Consider the following 22,314-nt stretch of genomic DNA (forward strand, 5'->3'; position numbering starts at 1 on the left):
GTCTCCTGAGGTGAAAGGTATGTCTTTCTTTTTCAGTCAGAGTGCTTTAACTTGACTGATTACTCACTGACAAGGTATAGCTATTTTAACTGAGTTTTTCCTGGGCAGAAGCAGGGTAGATGTTAGCTCTCCATGCCCAAAATAAAGCCTAGCAAGTAACAGATGTGAAATGAAGGTTTCAAAGCTGCACATGAGCCTCTTGCTACAGCGCATGAAAACTAAGAAGGAAGACGTTACCGTGAGCGGTGCTCGAATGCGTAGCACCACCAGCCCCGGCTGCCCTGTGGGGCTTTGCTCCCTGCGGTGCTGCGCGGTTGCCCCTGCGGGCGCTGGCCCGCTCTGGTGGTGAGCAAGTGGAGGATGGTGCAGAGGAGCTGCTCGGAGTACGTGCGCGTTTTGGCGCTGTATTATGTTTTTGAGGAACTGCGTATTTCCAATTGTCGCAAAGAGCTGGAAGTGTTGGTCTGAGAAATTCCTCTTACTCCTCTGATCTTCGCTTGTTGCAAATTGGCCTTGTATAGCTATTCTTTAGCTAAGGTGCAATCCAAATGGCTGCGTGTGTGCACTCGGAGAGTAATCTGAATTCCAATGCGGTATAAACACTTCTCCCGCCTGACCTTCTGTGCATGATACATTTCCCATACATCGGAATTCAGGAGGGCTTTTGTGGGAGACGTGAGAGGGGCTACTGGAAGGAAAGCAGACAGAGCAGGACTCTGTCTGGAGATGGCCCCCTGAACCCCTTAAAAACTTGCAAGTTCCTTTATGGCTTTCTGTGGCAGTGAAGGGGCGCCTAACGCGTTTGTTGCTTGAGCTCGTTTGCTGCATGGGGGACGGGAACGGGAACGTTTCCCCCCGCCGACTCTACCTGGGCTGGGCCGGGGGCGGGTCCCGGCGGGGCGGGTCCCGGCGGGGCGGGCGCGGCCCGAGGGGAAAAGGCGGCGGCGCGGGGCGGCTGCCCCTTCTCGGGGCAGCCGGGGCTGCTGCCCGCTCGCCGTCTCCGTCTCCGGTAAGAGCCTGCGGGAAGGGGGGACCGGTCCCCAGGAGCCCCGGGGAAGGGGTGGGCGAGCGCCGAGCAGGGAGCGGAGGAAGCCGGCGGGGGGAGCGGGCCTGCCGCGGTGCAGCGAGCGCGGCCCGGGGGCGGCGGCAGCGCTGCCCGGCTCTGCCGGCGGCCGCGGCGGCGTTGCGGCTTCGCGCTTCTGGCCGCGGCTCCCCGAGGCGCCGTGACCGTCTTTCCCCCCCCCCGCCCCGCCGTGCTGCGCCGGGGTGAGCAGCCGCGGCCGGGCCCCGCGGGTACGTGGGGCAACGCGGGGGTAGCGCCGCGGTGGGGGAGCAAGAGGAAGGTGGGGGGGGGGGGCTGCTGTACACTTATTAAACCCTCTTCCTTTCAGGTTGGGCAGGAGGCCTCTGGTTTAGCAGCCCGTAGTGCAGGCTCTTCCCTTACGGTTTGGATCAACTCAGACCTTAGCAGTGGTTTGCTGGTGGCAGAAGGTGGTGCAGGGCGTCTGCTCTGTCCCCAGACCTCTTTTGGGATCCAGTGGATCCTTCCTTCTGCTGAGAACAGCCTCACCCAGTCCCAGTCAGGCGCTCAGGTGTGGGGGGAGCAGCAGCCTGGCCAGATAATTCTCTAATTGCAGACCCCAGTGCTGGAGGCCAGAAAGAAGCTGGTGAAGAAAAAACAATGCAGATTTCCTACGGCTATCTGCTTTTGTTTGTTATCTAAAGGTCAGAATAGCTGTCTGCTTTTGGTTGTTATCTAAAGGTCAGAGCTGGGTGCTGAGCCTAAAGGGACTGTGTTGTTGCTGCCACCTGTGTAGCTGGGGCGGGGCGGGGGGGTGTGTGTCTGGGCAGGGCCCTGTCCTTAGCACAGCTAGGGTTTTGTCTAGGCTTGGGTGGGCAGAGTGGAGCCCCCTATCTCTTCCCGGTCCTGATGATATTTTTTTTTGCTGGCTGCAGAGATGGGTAACTTGTGTCGTTCCAGCTGGCATGGAGCTGATGGGCATTGCAGACTTGCGGGCAGAAGTTGGTATTGTCCTTGGAAGCTCCTCTGCAGCCCAGAGTGGGGTTATGGTAAGCACCATGCAGGGTCACCGCACGGTGCTGTTTGCATTCTCCCCCCCTTATGGGACCTTGTGTCCCTGGCGTGTCAGAAACTTGAGCAAGAGGCTGGCCCTAGCCCCGTTTCCACATGCGTCTGCAGACTCAGTCTCAGGACAATTACACGGTTCAAGGTGGCCGCAGCCTCCTCACCAGGACTGTGAGAGCAGGCAATAAAAACTACTTCTGCCTGGTCGGGTAGTGATAGCATCTGCTGCTTCTGGCTTTTCAGAGGGGTGTGTGTGCGCGCGTGTGCGTGCCCCTGCCCCTGTGCATGCGGAAAGTCAGTGATAGCTGAAGGGAAATAAAGCCGAAATGGCCAGAGAGCAGTGAGACACCCTTTCCTTGACTTGCCCCACAGCACCAGGGCTAAGCCCACTGTGAGGCTTGCCCCCACCCCAGTTCCCAAGCACTCCCTGAAACTGCATGTGGGACCAGAAGGAGGCACAGGGCTGTGGGTGGGCTCTCCTCCCCCCCCCCCCAACATCACACACAGGCTGCAGGGGTGGGTAAATAGACAGCCTCTGTTTCTGAGCCCTGAAAAAAAAAGCTCAAGTCATGTGTTTTCAGTGCTTGGAAGCAGAAGCTAAGTCATGCGTTTTGGGGTTCAAAAAGAGAGTCTTAAGGCAGCTGAATGGGGGGGGGGGGCCAAGAGAAGAATAGGTCCTGTGTTTTAGAGCTCAAAAATGAAGGCTAAGTCCTGCGTTTCTGGTGCTCAAGAACAGGTTCAACAAACTGGTTTCAGAGCCCAGAATTGGAGACTAAGTCCTGCGTTTTCATGCTCAAAAGCAGAGACTAAGTCCTGCGTTTTTAGGACTTGAAAACAGAGACTCAGTCATCTGTTTTCAGCCCAAAAAGCAGAGGCCAAGTCGCTTGTTTGTGGGTGGTGGGAGGGTGAGAGGGGTGGGAGGGTGGTTGGGCTGGGTGGTGGGAGGGGGGTGGGCAGGGCCTGTGGACCCTCACCGGAGGTGGGGGTCCATCCACGTGTGCCCCGGCAGCAGGGAGGCTGGCATGCACCAGGCCGAACCTCGCGTCTGAGATAGTCTCTGGAGCGAAAGCGCTTTTTGGGGAGGAAACACGAGCAGACACCGTCTTCCAGTTCCCCTGTTTATTCCCCATTTGTACAAGACTTGGACTCTTTATTCAATGTGTGCATGGAGTATGTACACTGTTAATAAACTAACTGTGCAGTATGTATGAAATATTGAACTATGATATTAATATGCAAGCTGTGACAGTGATTGATTTACGACCTTGTCAGTCACCACCACTGCTGTCATGAGGCCGAGCCCTAAGGAGCCGGAGCTGAGCTGCGAGGAGCCCCCGCTGTGCTCCCAGCAGGCTCCCAAGGAGGCCCAGAGCCAGGCGGGCGCAGGCAGGTCGTCCCCAGCCAGGAGCGGGGCCCCGCGCAGGGCGGGAGGGAGGCGAGCGGAGGCATCGTCCTGCTGCGAGCAGGGAGCCGGGCGGCTTCTGTCCGGGAGGAAACAAACCTCGCGGTGCTCCCGGCTTCGCTGCGGAGCGCAGAAAGGAGGCGCGAGGCCGTCGCGCGGTGTCGGCAGCCCCTGGCCAGGACACAGAGACAGGCAGCGAGGCTGGAGCTGTTACTCACCAGGGACACAACCCCCCAGGCTCCTCAGGGAGAAGGCACCGGGGGAAAACGTCCCCCGGCTCACCAGGAAGCGCCTCCGAGGTGCCCGCGGGGGTGAGAGGGGCCGGGACGCAGCCCCTGCTGCCGGACACGCTGTCCCAGGCTCTGCGCGCAGGCGGCAGCGTCCCAGAGCCGGCGCTGGGGCGACGTGGGGGCGTTGGCACTGGCCGTCCCAGGCAGCCCTGCTGGGGCTCCTCTGTCCCTGGAAATGTCAAAAGAAAATAAAAAGAGAACAAAACTAAACAAAAAAAACCCCAAAGAAATGAAGGGTGTTTCAGGAGAGGCCCAGCACCACCACAAGCCACCGCAGGCCCCACAACGGGGCCATTCCCCAGCGCAGCCTCACCCGGGCGCAGGTCGGGGCACCGCTGGAGCTGGAGCTGAGCTGTTGGGAGCCAGCGCTGCAAGGAGCCCGCGCGGTGCTCCCAGCAGGGTTTCCCGGAGCCAGGCGGGCGCAGGCAGGTCGTCCCCAGCCAGGAGTGGGGCCACGCGCGGGGCAGGAGGGAGGCGAGTGGAGTGCTGGGGTGAAGCTGCGGCATTTGCACTGGCCGTCCCAGACAGCACTGCTGGGGCTCCTCTGTCCCTGGAAAAGCAAAACAAAAAAGGGGAAAGGCGAAACAACCAAAAAAAGGGAAAGGCGAAACAACCAAAAAAAGGGAAAGGCGAAACAACCAAAAAAAGGGAAAGGCGAAACAGCAAAAAAAAGGGAAAGGAGAAACAGCAAAAAAAAGGGAAAGGAGAAACAGCAAAAAAAAAGGGAAAGGAGAAACAACCAAAAAAGGAAAGGAAAAACAACAAAAAAGGGAAAGGAAAAACAACAAAAAAGGGAAAGGAAAAACAGCAAAAAAAAGGGAAAGGAGAAACACCAAAAGAAGGGAAAGGAAAAACAACAAAAAAGGGAAAGGAGAAACAACCAAAAAAAGGGAAAGGAGAAACAACAAAAAAAGGGAAAGGAGAAACAGCAAAAAAAGGGAAAGGAGAAACAGCAAAAAAAGGGAAGGAAAAAGAACAAAAAAAGGGAAAGGAGAAACAGCAAAAAAAGGGAAAGGAGAAACACCAAAAGAAAGGGAAAGGAGAAACAACCAAAAAAAGGGAAAGGAGAAACAACCAAAAAAAGGGAAAGGGGAAACAACAAAAAAAGGGAAAGGAAAAAGAACAAAAAAAAGGGAAGGAAAAAGAACAAAAAAAAGGGAAGGAAAAAGAACAAAAAAGGGAAAGGAGAAACAGCAAAAAAAAGGGAAAGGAGAAACAACAAAAGGGAAGGAAAAACAACAAAAAAGGGAAAGGAAAAAGAACAAAAAAGGGAAAGGAGAAACAGCAAAAAAAGGGAAAGGAGAAACAGCAAAAAAAAAGGAAAGGAGAAACAGCAAAAAAAAGGGAAAGGAGAAACAGCAAAAAAAAGGGAAAGGAGAAACAGCAAAAAAAAGGGAAAGGAGAAACAGCAAAAAAAAGGGGAAAGGAGAAACACCAAAGAAAGGGGAAAGGAGAAACAGCACAAAAGGGGAAAGGAGAAACAGCAAAAAAAGGGGAAAGGAGAAACAGCAAAAAAAAAGGAAAGGAGAAACAACAAAAAAAAACGGAAAGGAGAAACAACAAAAAAGGGAAGGAATAAACAAAAAAGGGAAGGAAAGAACAAAAAAAGGGAAGGAAAAAGAACAAAAAAAGGGAAGGAAAAAGAACAAAAAAAGGGAAAGGAAAAAGAACAAAAAAAGGGAAAGGAAAAAGAACAAAAAAAGGGAAAGGAAAAAGAACAAAAAAAGGGAAAGGAAAAAGAACAACAAAAGGGAAAGGAGAAACAACCAAAAAAAGGGAAAGGAGAAACAACCAAAAAAAGGGAAAGGGGAAACAACAAAAAAAGGGAAAGGAAAAAGAACAAAAAAAAGGGAAGGAAAAAGAACAAAAAAAAGGGAAGGAAAAAGAACAAAAAAGGGAAAGGAGAAACAGCAAAAAAAAGGGAAAGGAGAAACAACAAAAAAAAAGGGAAAGGAGAAACAACCAAAAAAAGGAAGGAAAAACAACAAAAAAAAGGAAGGAAAAACAACAAAAAAGGGAAAGGAGAAAACAAAAAAAAAGGGAAAGGAGAAACAACCAAAAAAAGGGAAAGGAGAAACAACAAAAAAAAGGGAAAGGAGAAACAGCAAAAGAAGGGAGGAAAAAGAACAAAAAAGGGAAAGGAAAAAGAACAAAAAAGGGAAAGGAGAAACAACAAAAAAAGGGAAAGGAGAAACAACCAAAAAAAGGGAAAGGAGAAACAACCAAAAAAAGGGAAAGGAGAAACAACCAAAAAAAGGGAAAGGAGAAACAACCAAAAAAGGGAAAGGAAAAAGAACAAAAAAAGGGAAGGAAAAAGATCAAAAAAGGGAAAGGAGAAACAACAAAAAAAAGGGAAAGGAGAAACAAAAGGGAAGGAAAAAGAACAAAAAAGGGAAGGAAAAACAACAAAAAAGGGAAAGGAGAAACAACCAAAAAAAGGGAAAGGAGAAACAACCAAAAAAAGGGAAAGGAGAAACAACAAAAAAAGGGAAAGGAGAAACAACAAAAAAAAAGGGAAAGGAGAAACAACAAAAGAAGGGAAAGGAGAAACAAAAAAAGGGAAAGGAAAGAACAAAAAAGGGAAAGGAGAAACAACAAAAAAAGGGAAAGGAGAAACAACAAAAGAAGGGAAAGGAGAAACAACAAAAGAAGGGAAAGGAGAAACAACAAAAGAAGGGAAAGGAGAAACAAAAAAAAGGGAAAGGAAAAAGAACAAAAAAAGGGAAAGGAGAAACAACCAAAAAAGGGAAAGGAGAAACAACCAAAAAAGGGAAAGGAGAAACAACAAAAAAAAGGGAAAGGAGAAACAACCAAAAAAAGGGAAAGGAGAAACAAAAAAAAGGGAAAGGGAAACACCAAAAAAAGGGAAAGGAGAAACAAAAAAAAGGGAAAGGAGAAACACCAAAAAAAAGGGAAAGGAGAAACAACACAAAAGGGAAAGGAGAAACAACAAAAAGAGGGAAAGGAAAAAGAACAAAAAAAGGGGAAGGAGGAACACCAAAAAAAAGGGAAAGGAGAAACACCAAAAAAAAAGGGAAAGGAGAAACACCAAAAAAAAGCGAAAGGAGAAACACCAAAAAAAGGGAAGGAAAAACAACAAAAAAAAGGGAAGGAAAAAACAAAAAAAGGGAAAGGAGAAAGAACAAAAAAGGGAAAGGAAAAAGAACAAAAAAGGGAAAGGAAAAAGAGCAAAAAAAGGGAAAGGAAAAAGAGCAAAAAAAGGGAAAGGAAAAAGAGCAAAAAAAGGGAAAGGAAAAACAACAAAAAAGGGAAAGGAGAAACACCAAAAAAAGGGAAAGGAGAAACAACAAAAAAGGAAGGAAAAAGAACAACAAAAGGAAAGGAAAAACAACAAAAAAGGGAAAGGAAAAAAGAAAAAAGGGAAAGGAGAAACAACAAAAAAAGGGAAAGGAGAAACAACAAAAAAAAGGGAAAGGAAAAACAACAAAAAAGGGAAAGGAAAAACAACAAAAAAGGGAAGGAAAAACAACAAAAAAGGGAAGGAAAAAGAAGAAAAAAGGGAAGGAAAAAGAAGAAAAAAGGGAAGGAAAAAGAAGAAAAAAGGGAAAGGAAAAAGAAGAAAAAAGGGAAAGGAGAAAGAACAAAAAAAGGGAAAGGAGAAACAACAGAAAAGGAAAGGAGAAACAACAGAAAAGGAAAGGAGAAACAACAAAAGGGAAAGGAGAAACAACAAAAAAAGGAAAGGAAAAACAACAAAAAAGGGAAAGGAAAGACAACAAAAGGGAAAGGAGAAACAACAAAAAAAGGAAAGGAAAAACAAAAAAAAGGGAAAGGAAAAAGAAAAAAGGGAAAGGAGAAACAACCAAAAAAAGGGAAAGGAGAAACAAGCAAGAAAAGGGAAAGGAGAAACAACCAAAAAAAGGGAAAGGAGAAACAACCAAAAAAAGGGAAAGGAGAAACAACAAAAAAAGGGAAAGGAGAAACAACAAAAAAAGGGAAAGGAGAAACAACAAAAAAAGGGGAAAGGAGAAACAACAAAAAAGGGAAGGAAAAAGAATAAAAAAGGGAAAGGAAAAAAGAAAAAAAGGGAAAGGAGAAACAACAAAAAAAAGGGAAAGGAGAAAATCAAAAAAAGGGAAAGGAGAAACAACAAAAAAAAGGGAAAGGAGAAACAACAAAAAAGGGAAGGAAAAAGAACAAAAAAGGGAAAGGAAAAAGAACAAAAAAAGGGAAAGGAAAAAGAAAAAAAAAGGGAAGGAAAAACAACAAAAAAGGGAAGGAAAAAGAACAAAAAAAGGGAAAGGAAAAAGAAAAAAGGGAAAGGAAAAAGAACAAAAAAAGGGAAAGGAAAAAGAGCAAAAAAAGGAAGGAAAAACAACACAAAGAAAAGGAAGGAAAAACAACACAAAAAAAGGAAGGAAAAACAACAGAAAAAAAAGGAAGGAAAAACAACAGGAAAAAAAGGAAGGAAAAACAACAGGAAAAAAAGGAAGGAAAAACAACACAAAAAAAAGGAAGGAAAAACAACACAAAAAAAAGGAAGTGCAGGGCGTTTCAGGAGAGGCCCAGCACCACCACGAGCCACCCCAGGCACCCGGCTCGGCCGTGCCCACCCCGCCGGGCGCCCCGCGGCCCCCCACGCTCAGCACTGGGGCTGTGGCACAGACACCGCGGCCCTGCCGCAGCCTCCCCGGGCAGAGCACAGCAGCAGCCTGGGGGAAGGTTTTCGGCCAAAACAAAGAGCACTACAGGCCATAAGGACAGGCATGTAAGAGCTCTCATTCCCAAGAGTCAGCAAAAGTTAGGGCTCACTCAAAAAAACCCAATAGATTTGAAAACTAGCTTTTCCCAACTGCATCAAGCCACCTGAAGGGTATTCAGCCATACAAGCAAGTGGCCTGACTATTAATAAACGATTCAAAAGAACAGAAGCTTAGAAATAACCCTGAATCTGTGCAATAGCTCATCTCAGTGTGGACTACAAATCGTATTTCCCCATTTCCAGTTGAAGACAGTAGGGACAGACAGTTCATAATCAGCCAAGTACAGCCACAGTTACAGGCCAGACCATTCGAGGAGACCCATCTCACTAACTAGCCCCAAGCAGGGACACAAACCGATCCACGTTACCTGGTCTAGGTCCTCGGGGTGGAAAACCTGGTCTTTCCCTTGGACGCTGTTCACGTACGCGAGGAGGCTGAGCCTGAGCTTCGGGTTTAGTTTTCGGCTGAAATAGGAGGAAAACACCCATTATTAAACACCGTGTATTAAAGAAAAGCCCCAGTTAAAAACTAAAAAAAACCCAAAAATCAGGCAAGACAGGTAAGTGGCATGCACAAGACAAACTCGGGAAGATATGCATCCATGTCAATGTGTTTGTGTTTAGAAATATATTTTTTTCACCTCTATCAATTCCTCTGTACCAATCCAGGACTGCAGTGTTCAATTTTGTCTACTGAAAGGTGCAAAGCGAACATCTCTGAATCAGGACTTTTCCCCAAATGCACCGCTAAAGTGAACTTTCTGTGTTTGACCAGGCATTGAGACCCCCAACGCCCCATAATTCAAGAATCCCTTGACCTGACTAACCCCCCCCCCCCCATAGATCAAATAAAGCTTCCTCATGCCAAGCTCAAAGTTGAAGGATTAGCAGGGGGTCCAAGACAAACATGAAGAGATGGAGAAATCACATTTTCTATTCGAGCCCCTGAAGGATTCTTTTTCTAGTGCTGGAGAAGTGTAAGGCAGCTACTGAAAAGCAAGAGGAAAACCAAACAAAAGCCTTCAGAAGCGCATTTCTGATACAAAAAAGCCACCTGAAACAACAATTTCTACAGACTACCTGCTGAGATTCCTCCTCAACTTTCGTTATGTCAAGGTCACGATGTACAGAGGACAACCTGGAAATTCTCAGGAACAAGAACATCTAAATCAAACTTTTGCAAGCAAAAAATGCTTTTAAAGGTATTCTGAAGAAGAGACAGATGGAATTTTCAAAACTATTTCCAAGCAGCCTGTTGGTTACTGAAGCAATTTCCAACCTTTTTCAAAATCCATTTTTGGTACAACAGTCCAGCAGCTGCTGCTGTGCTTGGTTCTTATCTTGGAAAGCCAAAATAATCCATAGAAGCTACAAGATGAACACGAGCTTCCGAGTAAGATTACACAAGGACAATGGCTATAAGCTCAGTCTATCAGACTGCCGCCGAAAAGCAGTTCGTGTTAAGCAGCTCCCTTGTTTTCCTTTGAGGACTCAAGGCAACTGACAGTTGCAACTGGAGAACCCCTGACAGGAAAAAAAGACATGAAACACCCAGGTGTTATGCACCAAATAAGTGTCTCAGTCCTCCTATCGCTTGTGCTCTATTCGGCTAGGCATTACCTTGTCTTTCAAACATTTCTAGAATCAGTATTTCAGCTCCAAGAATCAGCTGGAAAAATCATCATACCTCCTTCTGGCTCATAAGATCACCACCATCTTTTACTCTCACATCTTTACTGCATTAAAAATTACACCTCTGAAGAAAAACTCAAGACGCTTCCATCCTCCATTGCTTAGACTCTTACTGCTGTCAGGATTAAATACTCTTCCCCTGCCCCAACCAGAGCAAAAATCTGCTAAGTCACCGATGTCCCTCTTCTAGATCTTGTTATAACAGAAAACCGCTTTGCAGTCCACTGAACTTCTCACCTCCCACGTAAATACTTTCTCTGTACCTAACCAAAAAGCAGCTCATCTCATTAGTTGCTTTCTAACCAGTACCACCCCCTTTCACAGGGAAAAACTGCCTCAGTGCTCTCTGGCGCTGCTCGAATATGTGAGCACTTCTGCAAACCTGGGCTCTGCCAAAATACTGTAACCATTAGCAGCAGCACAAGGTTCCTGTAAAGAGCTGCCAGCTACAGTCCAAGCAGCAGCTAATTCAAAGACTAAAGGAGCGCTCAGCCCGGGAGCAAGTTATGCCACAAATCTCAACCTACCGGAGCCTTGAGAACAACTCCGGAAAAGATGACATTGTCTCCGTTCGCTCCTAGAGCTCCAAAGGAGAAGGACATGGGCCTCTTTCTGCCACTGCAGTGCTACTGGTCGTGACAGCAAAAGCAGTCAGCCACAAGCCTTTCCTCAGCTTGGAACAGATGGGGCAAAAAGGGCGAGACACGAGGCGGCTCCAAAGGCCGGTACAATTCTGTTCCGGAAATCTTCAAGGTTTAAAAGCCTCTCCAGAGTGAGATGCTTGCCACAGCGATGACACGTGCACGCAAAGAACCAACTAGCCAAGCAAAGCAACCAACCAACCCCACAAAACAAAGGAAAATGAAAAAAGCACATCCCCTCACCTGGATTCCAGCAGTCAGGTTAGACGCACAGCTCAGATCGCTGCCGCACTGTCTCGGAGGCAAACAGGGACCACGTAAGCACTCTCCGAAAGGCACTCGTCAGTCACTGCCACAAAGGCATCACAGGCTGACACGAGCTGCCAAGCCCAAAACACCAACCATCCTAAACCGAGAGAGGACGGAGCAGCTTTCAGAGCCTTCTCTTCAGCTAAACCTTGGTCCATAAAACTTAAGTCGGCCTTAAAATACCTTGGACTTCCAGCACAGTTATGTTTAATGCACAGATCCCTCCACAGAAAAAAATTAAAGTCTATTTAAAGTCTGAAGAGATTTTAGGGGGTGAGGTGAATGAAGCCTGTATAAACACCAACCTCATCTTGAGCTCACCATTTCCGAGCCCAAAGGAAAGGGTCAAGGAGTACCCTGCCTGCCTCCCCACCACCACCTCCAGGACAGCTACGGTATTGATGCCAGCAGAAGGTCAGGATGCCTTTCCGTTTACAGTAAAGAGCAAGACAAGCAGCTAATGAGTGCAGAACGAGTAAAGGCACTCTCGCAACAGGCAAGGGCATCTCTCCCTCTTGCAGCAGGTCATTTTTTTTAAGTTCGTGGTAAAAGTCCAAGCGCCTGGTCTGCACCGGATCTCTGAGACTACTCACAAACACCAGCTGTCCTGAGGTTAAAAACTAAGTCTCTTCTTTGCTGTAAAGAGAAGGTCCAACTTATCACTGCAGGTTGTGATTAGTCAGTGACAATTTCTAGTCACCCACAAAGAGAAAAAGAGCAAGGGTTACCTCAGCCAGGAATGCCGACCTGTTTAACTCCACAGCTGTCAACAGATAGGACCTGAACGGGTTTATATCTGAAACACCACACATGAAGTCCTCCGAGGTGTTCCGAGCTATACCATGGAGGTTTCATTGAAAACTTGATAAAAGACGGGGAAAAAAACTGGAGTGATGGAAGGAGAGGGCTGAGACAAACAGTTTGTTGACTGTTTTGTAACATCACTGATGCTGGTTTGAGCAGCATCCCCTCCCCACCCACCGGTGCAATCTACTATCCTTGTTTACATGTACCAGCCATTAATGAAGGCAAGAGCACGGGAACAAACTGCTGCTGCTTTGTAACCCCTTGCAGAAATAGTTTGGGTGCCTTTTCCACCAGCTTTCTGCACACCATGTCTGAAAAGCGTGCAAGAGAAGGAATTGGGAACAGACTATCCCGTCTCCAAAAGAGTTGAGAGAGTTAAAATCCTGCCTGTTCCACTCTTGTTCAAAAACTTCTGTGCAAAATTACTTGAACACGTAATCTAAAAGGCGGAAACCACAACAGGCTGCAGAGGCAACATGAGGAAGGTTCAGCTGGACACCTACAGCCTATAGTCTGTTCTCTGGTCTAGAGCATTTTAAATGATTCTTCAGTCATATTACAAAAATCTATTCTCTCTATTGCAACTAAAACAGCACCGAAAAACCTATTCTGGTTTTGCATAAGGAATATCTATTCTGCCCTAAAAAAGAAGCACTGTTTTGACTGCTGAAATACCACCTGAATGCTCAAAGCCCCTTTGAAGCCAATGAAAACAGACAGGCTTCCCAACTCGTTACGCAGCCATCATCTGCTTTTCATGACAACCTTGTTGGACCAGAAGCAATACCATACACGGCACTTTTTTTTTTCAAAACATGCTTTTGGCTGAAGAGCAATCCTAGAGCGGTTCCTCTCTGTCAATAAAAAATGGAGAAGAAACCACTGCAAAAACAACAGCTGCAATAACACAGCTGCTCTACTAAAAGTTGCAGTCTTTGTAAAAGGCTGGACGTGAGCTGCGCGATATACGCGCCTGTGGAATACAGCATCAGTAAAACAGATTAAAGCGCATGATTTTTTTATTTCGAGGGCTCTTTGTTTACATGGAGGCAGCTGAATTGAGAGTCTCAGGTCATCTCACACTAAGTTTTTTGGCACGTGCAGGACATGAGCTACCACCTGGTCCAGCTTTCTTTCCTCCTTTCCCTCCTCCCGCAATCAGCTCAGGAATGGGAAGACAGCATCGTCCTGGCAAGGAAATGTGAATCCTTCCATTCCTCACACAGACATAAGTTGGTACAGGGTTCTGAACAAATGGATTACGGAGTCTAAAATATTTCTGTAGACATAAGGCTTACAAGGCAAACTTGCACCTCTGAAAAACGGTGCAATCCCTTTTACTGCTGGGGCACTTCTGCCAACGAAATGCCCTTTTGCACATGCATTAGGAAACTGCTATTTTGGGGGTTTTCTTGTGCTTTTTGTTGTTTTTCTTTTTAAGCCAAACCATATCCCAAAAAGACAGGCCAAAGAAAAACCTTCAGTAGTCATTTCCTGATTGCACATTAACAGCTTTTAGCTTTGCCAGCACCCAAAGTTGCACCTGTTAAGTGTACGTGCCTTCAGCTGTGACAAGAAGGTGAGTGCATTAACATTTAAGACACAATTCATTTGTGAAATTTCAGCCATGCAATCTGATCTGTTAATTTAAGAACTGAAGCAGTTGGCAGAAGTAACGAGACAACCCAAGGTGTTCACAGAGGGGTTACCTGTGAGACGGTGCTTTAACCTGGGGTGGAATTGCAGAGGAAGAAACAGTCCCACGGAAGCAGGTTTTTCCTGGTCACCGAAGCCCAAGAGAAAGCCTGCAGGAAACACCACCAACCTGGGCTGCTCGTCACGGCAAACCGCTGACATTCCTGCAGGGAAACTCGTCTGCTGAAAATACACTTTTGGTTCACATCCAGCTATTAAATCATTGCTGTGCCAGCATTACCTCGATGATACAGAAGGATTTGCAGTTCTAACCAGCTGTGGACTCCAGCAGCACAGATCGAGCAGGTACCGTACTCACTGCCACTACGTGAGTGAGCTCAGCTCCCGCAGCATCCCGAGATTGCTGCTTTCCAGGCTCGGAGCGGAGCCCGGCAGACGCGGGCCGGGACCTGCCGGTGCGCGGGGACCTCTGTGCTCACCGCTGGGCCCCGCAGAGCCGGCAGAAGCTTCGTCCTCTGCTCGCAGCCGCCCGGAGGCCTCTCCGCGCCGTTTCCTCCGTGCCGGACAGAGGCGGGAAGGAGCTGCCGTGCTCCGGCCAAAACCCCGCCGACGGCTCCCGGTCCCGGCCTGCACCACCACCGCCAGCTGCAGCCCCGGCCGGGCCGGGCAGGGCACAGGCAGCGGCGGGCAGGGCAGCACTGCCAGGCCGGGCACGCAGCACCTTGCGCCCTGGCGGCAGCCCCTCACCAGCAGCGCGTCCTGCTCGGCCTCCGCCGTCCGTCCAGAGCCGCTGCTCCGAGCGGGGAGCGCTCAGGTCGGCACCTGCCCTTCCGCCCCCGCCACGCTTTTTAAGGCCGGGCAGCCTGATTCACTTCTCCACGCGCAGAGGCTCGCAGGGCTTTTCACCTAGAATAAAATAAAATAAAAGCATGCGTTTATGCTGCTTGGCTTCCCTCCTCGTGTTTCCATCACAGGCTAGTTGTCAGGAGCAAAACCTGGTACTGGAGGACACAGCTCACACACCTGGGGGAGAAACATAGCCAGGTTTTGGCTTTTCCTCTCCCAGCATCCACATCACACCCACAGAAAAACAGTATTTGCTGCCTGTGTAGAAAACCTGGTGGAAAATTGCAGTTTACAGAGCATGCCTTGGTCCTGATTTGGTCCTCTGACAGTCACTAACGTTTTCCTTTCACGTAAAACAATGAACTTCCATTGAGGATGAATTAGCAGCTGCCTGTTACCTTCTCCAGGGTTAAGTGTTCCTGTATTATACAAAGGCTGCAGCTGCAGTCCCTGTTTTCAAGGGCACTAAAAAAACCAGACCACCACCATCTGCTTTTTCACCATTTAAAAAATAAGGGCCAAGTCAGGACTAGCTTCTCTTTGACAGCCTGTACCTCAGGCATGTGATCACCTCCAGAAATTAGGTGCTTCTTCAGCCTATCTGTAAATCCACCTTCCTTCCGTCTGCACAGCCTATGGGAAAGAGAGCACACCTCACGGCTCAGAAAGATGCAGACTTCAGAGTACTCCTTTGGAAGCTGCACTGGGTTCAGGGTTGGGGGTAATACTCCTGTTAATTCATTGAAGAAAAGGTTGAGGCCAAACCAGAGGACTTGGAGCATTTAAAAAGCAAGAACAGCAGTGTTCTGCCACTGGGAGAGGACACAGCTACCTAGAGGCCTTGATCTGCGAGAGCTCCTAACGGAAAAGATTTTTGCAATAAGGATAGATCACTGCAAAGCAGCACCTAGTGACGAATGCTGCAATGTCTCTGGGATGTGATTTCCATGCCTGCTGCTTAGGTCCTTCATCTAACTAGACATATTATCTGCTCTTCTCACTGTATACATCAGTTTCCTTCCACAAATACGTCAACATGGCACCATCAAGTGGACCCAGTACGCCCATGTTTGCTTAGGCTGCATAACCACATTCATTCTGCACTGAGTTCCTCTAGTCTATCTAAAAATAAAACTGTATTTATCGATGAAGTACTCCAGCGTCTTACGAAAAGCCCTCTCCTTTTGTGTCACAGTTCACTCAGACTGTTTCAAGGGTTTAATTCTCTCCCCTTCTCTGGTGCCTGGCAGACCCTGCTTTGCCTCACGCGGCAACGCTTCTTCGTTACCTGCAATGCTGGCAGTGTTTTACCGTGACATTTCAAAGGCTGCAGTTACAGCCTTTCCAGGGGAACTGAACCACAGGCTCTCAGTGAAGGGAGCCGTGGCTCATATGTCACGAAATCCCGCAACCAAGAGAGATGAACAGCTGTCTGAGGAAGGGGGGGAGGCAGGAGGGGCGTTTAGTTTAGGGCCATCGTACCTGCGGCAGGGACTCTTCTCTGCGCCTCTCCACAGCGGACGAACCGGCATCCACTTGTCGTCTGACCCGTCGTTCCTGGACTGCCTGGATTAGTGTCTGCTGCTCGTTTTGGCTGCAGTCTGTTGGGAGAAAAAGTTATTCAGGGTGGGAAAACTAGAAGCAACGAAAGCCACGACTCTGTCCTTGACAAGCTGCTCCGCTACTACTCTTTCTTTCTTTCATCCTCTGGCTGTGGAAGGCAGCCCCTTCCCTTTGGAGCGCAGCTCCGGCTCGTGGCTGACACCCATCCTCACCTCAGTCTCCGGGATTTGGGGCTGCTGCTGGAAAAGATTTTATCCTTTGGCGGATGCTGCGAGTACGCGCTTGCAGCGTACCTCGTATTTCCTTGCAGGAGCATAAAACTGAAGAGGAAGACCACCCATCACATCATCTCAGCAGCTCCACTTTCTCTGCCACAACATAAAGAGCAACACTCGTATTTTTTTTCCCACTTCAAATGACAGCACAGCTTTAAGCCGTGTTCCTCCATGTTTGCCAAAGCGTTTCCAAGTCTTAGGCGTCTGGTTTTTCAAAGAGCAGGTGAAAAGCTTAGCTCCCAGTGAAATGCATGAAGTCTGAAAAAGAGGTCATCTCAGAAACCTTTTATCTAACACATCTTTAAAGAAGCTATTTCTCTCCATGTCTGGCAGCACCCGTTGCCAGTCGAGACAAGAAAAGAGCACTTGTGGGAAGGGGATGCGCTGGTTCTGCTCAGCGGAGCATCCGGAGAGGAGGACAGAGTCTCTCAGGAAAAGCCTGAAGCCTTGCCGTAAGGACACGGGACACATCAAATGGTGCACAACATACAGACAGAGCCATGAATCCACCTGATCTTCACTTTCTGACTTCTTCTGATCTAATGAAAATGCTAAACAAGGCAGGATTTGCTAGGTACAGTAAGTTCCCATTATAATAACTATAATAATAATTTAATTATAGTAATAATTTCTGTGGCTCTTTGATACCCATATATATACACACACACTTGTCCACACCTAAACTGTATTTCTTCCTTAATGAAAACCTGGTAATTTTGCCCATCAGCCTGGGTGGCTTGCTCTTTACAACTCTGTAGTCCAAGCGTCTAATCCTGCAAGACAGCCTTTACAGTAAGTGCTTCAATTAAAAACTAGTTGCCTCTCTCCTACTTTCAACATCAGTTATTTTGAAATACAAAGACTACTTTTAATTCTCTCTCCTCCTCAAAGAGTATTTTCCTAAAACACAGATTTGCATGAAGAAATCTGGACAAAAATAGGCACTGCGTGACCCTGACCCCTCTCCACAGCACAGCAGCATTGCACAGAGCAGAGGGTCACTGCCAGGGGGTCTGAGTCTCTCCGCTTTGCAGCCTAACACCAAAACCTTTCTCTCTTGTTTCGTGGGAACCTCGGGAAGCCACAGTCAGGACTGGCACCTCGCTGGGCCAGAGGGTGGATAAGCAGCTGTGAGGACGGGGGAAGTTTGCAGTCCTCCCTGCTTTTTTCAGTGCACATCTGTTTCCTTATGAAAAGCGCTAACAGCTGCTCCAGATGAGTCCTGGTAGCTCTGGAGACAAGCACTTCGAGGTGCTTTGGGCAAATATACCTGATCCTGCTCTGCAAAGACTTCTCACATTAGGTTAATCCACTCTTCACGTCAACTGAACAAACCAGCAAGGCTGGCAGTCCTTTGACACGGGCACCTGCCTATTGCAATAGGGATTAAAGTCACAAAACTCATTTCTCACACGCCACAGGACCTTCCTGAGAGCATCACAGACCCGAGGCGGACACCTTGGCTGGGCTGGGCCGGAGCCGACGAGCAGGGGGCGAAAACTCCCCATTTCACGACAAACCTCTGCAGCCGCCCCATCCATCCTGTCAGCACAACGTTGGACTCTGCTTCGGGGAGCCCCTTCTCCATCCTTCTTCAAAGGAAGGTGCGTTTCCTCCTTACCGGGGTTCTGCGAGAAAGAAGAGCTACACTGTAAAAAACCACTGCTATCACTGCTAGATAAAAACAACCGTGTTGTTTTAAAGGAAATAAAGCACAGAACACAACTGCCAAGTGAACTCCTTGGCGGTCAGCTGGATCGGGCAAAGCCCCTTATCCTACATCTGGCTTTCATTTGTCTTGTCACCACTTACTGCAGGTTTCTTCCCCTGTCTTTTCCCTAGGACACAGAGCACGACTTCACCTGTATTTGTGCAGGGCCATGACCTGTTCCCACCACGGGTGCTGCCGCCAGGCGGAAGTGGCCGCGCCGAGGCGGAAGTGGCACAAACCTTCATGACACACCCAGAATTTTATGTGATTTACTACACTGAATTTGTGCTTGAGGAGTATTCAGCCCTCACACGTGCCTTCTCCAACACCGACAGCACATGGTGATACGCTGCCTTGAATGTAAGGCACAGAGACTGCCGCTGTGCTAGTAACTAGAGCAGCAAGTACTGTCCAGCCAGTATTTTATCTTCCTTGAGTTTTTTCTCTGTTGTCTCTAGTACCTACTGTCCTGGTATAATTGCCATCACCCTCCCCCCACTCCCCTGCAGCTTGGTGGAAGTTATGCTGATACAGAACAGAGGTGCACATTTCACAGCCTCATCAAACTATTTCACAAGCCTGACACAAGCCCTTATCAAACCAAGGCTGCCGTCTGGGTGAGCAGTTACCGTTCCTTTTAATGGCACTGTAATGCAGCTGGTCTTGTTATCCTTAGTGTTTCACGTTTCTTCACTTGCTGGGAAGAAGGTTTCTCTGACTGACTTGTCTTGGTGCTATTTATCCAGAACTGATGCCTGCAGCTGCCACCAACACAGCCTTGCTTCAGCCCTTGGGAAGTCGAGGCACACCACATTCTGACAGGGAGGTGACACAAGCTGACAGCCTGAGGACAAGACACAGGGAACAGCAGGTTCTGCAACAGCTGTACTAAATGAGCTAGTGCAGATACCTGCAGAGATGCTCCCCTTGTCAAGGGCCCATCTCCTTGTCAAGGACTGCTCCCTGTCCCCCCAGCCAGGCACAGACTTGCCAGGCTGATGCTCTGGCAGCTGTCAGGGTCCCCAGCAGGCCAACCAACCCTCTCTGCTGCTCCTGCTAGTGGGAAGCCTGCACAAGGAGAAACACCCTCTCTCCTGGTGAGGTGATCCTCACCCATGTTGTGACTTGGGGGCCTCAGGCCCTTGGAGCCAGCTCTGACTCCAGGCACTCTCTCTTCCCACTTCTCCTTGAAAAAGCAACATGCAATACACTCATTCCCTCCCCTCTCCCCCCACCTTCTCTTTTCTTCTACCTGGGCACTTCAAGCTGATTGCTTGGCCTCAAGCCAGGGCAAGTCTTCCACCAGTTCAACAAGGCCCAAACATCACCCTTGATTTTTGGCTAAGTTTTTGAGTATGGAATAGCAATAACCCAGTCCCACTAAGAGTGCCTCTACTACAGAGTTACTATGACACAGGACAGCATTTGGATCTAGGACACCCCCACGGACACCACTCTTCCTTCTCACCATAGTCTAATTCCAACAGACGCTTCTTCCCCTGGACAACAGCATGAAGTAGAGTAGGTGAAAAGCTTAGCTCCCAGTGAAATGCATGAAGTCTGAAAAAGAGGTCATCTCAGAAACCTATTACCTAACACATCTTTAAAGAAGCTATTTCTCTCCATGTCTGGCAGCACCCGTTGCCAGTCGAGACAAGAAAAGAGCACTTGTGGGAAGGGGATGCGCTGGTTCTGCTCAGCGGAGCATCCGGAGAGGAGGACAGAGTCTCTCAGGAAGAGCCTGAAGCCTTGCCGTAAGGACACGGGACACATCAAATGGTGCACAACATACAGACAGAGCCATGAATCCACCTGGTCTTCACTTTCTGACTTCTGATCTAATGAAAATGCTAAATAAGGCAGGATTTGCTAGGTACCGTAAGTTCCCATTATAATAACTATAATAATAATTTAATTATAGTAATAATTTCTGTGGCTCTTTGATCCCCATATATATATACACACACTTGTCCACACCTAAACTGTATTTCTTCCTTATTGAAAACCTGGTAATTTTGCCCATCAGCCTGGGTGGCTTGCTCTTTACAACTCTGTAGTCCAAGCGTCTAATCCTGCAAGACAGCCTTTACAGTAAGTGTAATTAAAAACTAGTTGCCTCTCTCCTACTTTCAACATCAGTTATTTTGAAATACAAAGACTACTTTTAATTCTCTCTCCTCCTTCAAGGGTATTTTCCTAAAACACAGATTTGCATGAAGAAATCTGGACAAAAATAGGCACTGTGTGACCCTGACCCCTCTCCACAGCACAGCAGCATTGCACAGAGCAGAGGGTCACTGCCAGGGGGTCTGAGTCTCTCCGCTTTGCAGCCTAACACCAAAACCTTTCTCTCTTGTTTCGTGGGAACCTCGGGAAGCCACAGTCAGGACTGGCACCTCGCTGGGCCAGAGGGTGGATAAGCAGCTGTGAGGACGGGGGAAAGTTTGCAGTCCTCCCTGCTTTTTTCAGTGCACATCTGTTTCCTTATGAAAAGCATTAACAGCTGCTCCAGATGAGTCCTGGTAGCTCTGGAGACAAGCACTTCGAGGTGCTTTGGGCAAATATACCTGATCTTGCTCTGCAAAGACTTCTCACGTTAGGTTAATCCACTCTTCACGTCAACTGAACAAACCAGCAAGGCTGGCAGTCCTTTGACACGGGCACCTGCCTACTGCAATAGGGATTAAAGTCACAAAACTCATTTCTCACACGCCACAGGACCTTCCTGAGAGCATCACAGACCCGAGGCGGACACCTTGGCTGGGCTGGGCCGGAGCCGACGAGCAGGGGGCGAAAACTCCCCATTTCACGACAAACCTCTGCAGCCGCCCCATCCATCCTGTCAGCACAACGTTGGACTCTGCTTCGGGGAGCCCCTTCTCCATCCTTCTTCAAAGGAAGGTGCGTTTCCTCCTTACCGGGGTTCTGCGAGAAAGAAGAGCTACACTGTAAAAAACCACTGCTATCACTGCTAGATGAAAACAACCGTGTTGTTTTAAAGGAAATAAAGCACAGAACACAACTGCCAAGTGAACTCCTTGGCGGTCAGCTGGATCAGGCAAAGCTCCTTATCCTTCAGGTAGTCCAAAAAATTACATACTCTGATGCTTGACAAGGAGGTGGCATGCTGAGCATAAATGCCCTGGATGCTGAGACAGGTGAAGCAGTGTTTCCATTTCCAGCAACTTTTTGGGGGAACTCTTTTACACCTGAAATAAAGAAACACAGACAAGTTCATTAAATACAACCCCTGGTACCTCTGATCACCTCACGATAGGATGCCACCTGCCTACTGCTAATACCTGGGAAAGGCAGAAAACCCATTATCACCTGCTGAACCTAAGGACTTCTGCTCCCAAAATGCTCTTTCCTATAAACTTCTATGGACTGATGAAGAAACAGCAGCAACAGAAACAAGACCTATGTGTCACCTACCCCAATCAAGTAAGCACACCATGCCTTTTTCCCAGGTCTTACACTTACCAGTCATCATGATGAGTGCAACTATGAAACCCAGCCAGGACGCACCTGCCTAGGCCTCCTGCCCACTCACATCCATCCCTCGCACTGCCAGTGCCATGAATCAGTTTTAGACTGCCAGCAGGGACTAAGAGGGCACGTCCAGTTCACAGAAAATCCCAGGCCCACAGTCTTTTCTGCAGCCTTGTTGAAAGCCGGGACCCCAGAGCAGACCTTAGCTTCCTTTTGGTTCGCTTTTCCAGCCCCCCCAGCCCCCCGTATGCTCATGCTGGAAGCTGAGGGGGAAGGGGAGGACTGCAGGGCTCAGGCCCACGGGCTCATTTCTAGAAACCCCGCTCACACCCACGGGAAGCTGCAGGCAGTTCCCACGCTCAGCAGGGACAGAGTCTGTTACATGGGGCTTCGTGGTGGCAGTGGGCAACAGAGGAGGAACAGCGAGGAGGAAGACTGCTGGCGATCAGGGCAGAGCTCTCCAGGGAACAGGAGGATCCCTCCTGGGCCTCGTGTGCAGGACACAACTGGATTTAGGTCTCTCTGGGCACACAGGGAGAGCAAAAGCTGGGGGAACCTGGCTGCCAGCTTGAGCTTTGTGCAGTGGGTCAGGACACAGGGGCAGGCAGCAGAGATCTTGATTGCACCCTCTACCCCACCCAGGGGTCCAGCCTCAGGGGGGAACCCAGCATGCTCCCCATGCAGCCTCCCCCTCAGCCCCCCACACCACAGCAGCTGGGGGCTTCCCCACTGTGCCCAGGCTCCAGGAACCTCAGGGCTCCCACACTGGCAGACCTCATTGCTCAGGCACCCTTTCCACTCAGGTTTCATTTTATGCTTGG

The 22,314-nt window shown here is 48.5% G+C and overlaps 4 long non-coding RNA genes across 5 annotated transcripts; 3 read left to right on the forward strand and 1 right to left on the reverse strand.

The window, feature by feature from the left end:
- The first annotated feature begins 1,873 nt into the window (after window positions 1–1,873).
- On the forward strand, window positions 1,874–3,299 carry LOC135328125 (uncharacterized). Its single transcript, XR_010388860.1, has 2 exons — window positions 1,874–2,070; window positions 3,096–3,299. It is a non-coding gene; the product is annotated as an uncharacterized LOC135328125 (long non-coding RNA).
- On the reverse strand, window positions 3,191–4,324 carry LOC135328124 (uncharacterized). Of its 2 annotated transcripts, XR_010388859.1 has the most exons (3): window positions 4,092–4,324; window positions 3,771–3,947; window positions 3,191–3,659 (listed from the first exon to the last, which is right to left on the reverse strand). It is a non-coding gene; the product is annotated as an uncharacterized LOC135328124 (long non-coding RNA). The 2 variants fall into 2 exon arrangements; XR_010388858.1 differs by having other exon boundaries at window positions 3,191–3,947.
- Window positions 4,325–16,163: 11,839 nt separating this feature from the next.
- On the forward strand, window positions 16,164–18,047 carry LOC135328126 (uncharacterized). Its single transcript, XR_010388861.1, has 2 exons — window positions 16,164–16,864; window positions 17,712–18,047. It is a non-coding gene; the product is annotated as an uncharacterized LOC135328126 (long non-coding RNA).
- An 886-nt stretch (window positions 18,048–18,933) lies between these two features.
- LOC135328127 (uncharacterized) lies at window positions 18,934–21,055 on the forward strand. Its single transcript, XR_010388862.1, has 2 exons — window positions 18,934–19,874; window positions 20,720–21,055. It is a non-coding gene; the product is annotated as an uncharacterized LOC135328127 (long non-coding RNA).
- Window positions 21,056–22,314: the final 1,259 nt, after the last annotated feature.

The sequence above is a fragment of the Dromaius novaehollandiae genome, chromosome 4, assembly GCF_036370855.1.
Source record: "Dromaius novaehollandiae isolate bDroNov1 chromosome 4, bDroNov1.hap1, whole genome shotgun sequence".
Lineage (NCBI taxonomy): Eukaryota > Metazoa > Chordata > Aves > Casuariiformes > Dromaiidae > Dromaius > Dromaius novaehollandiae.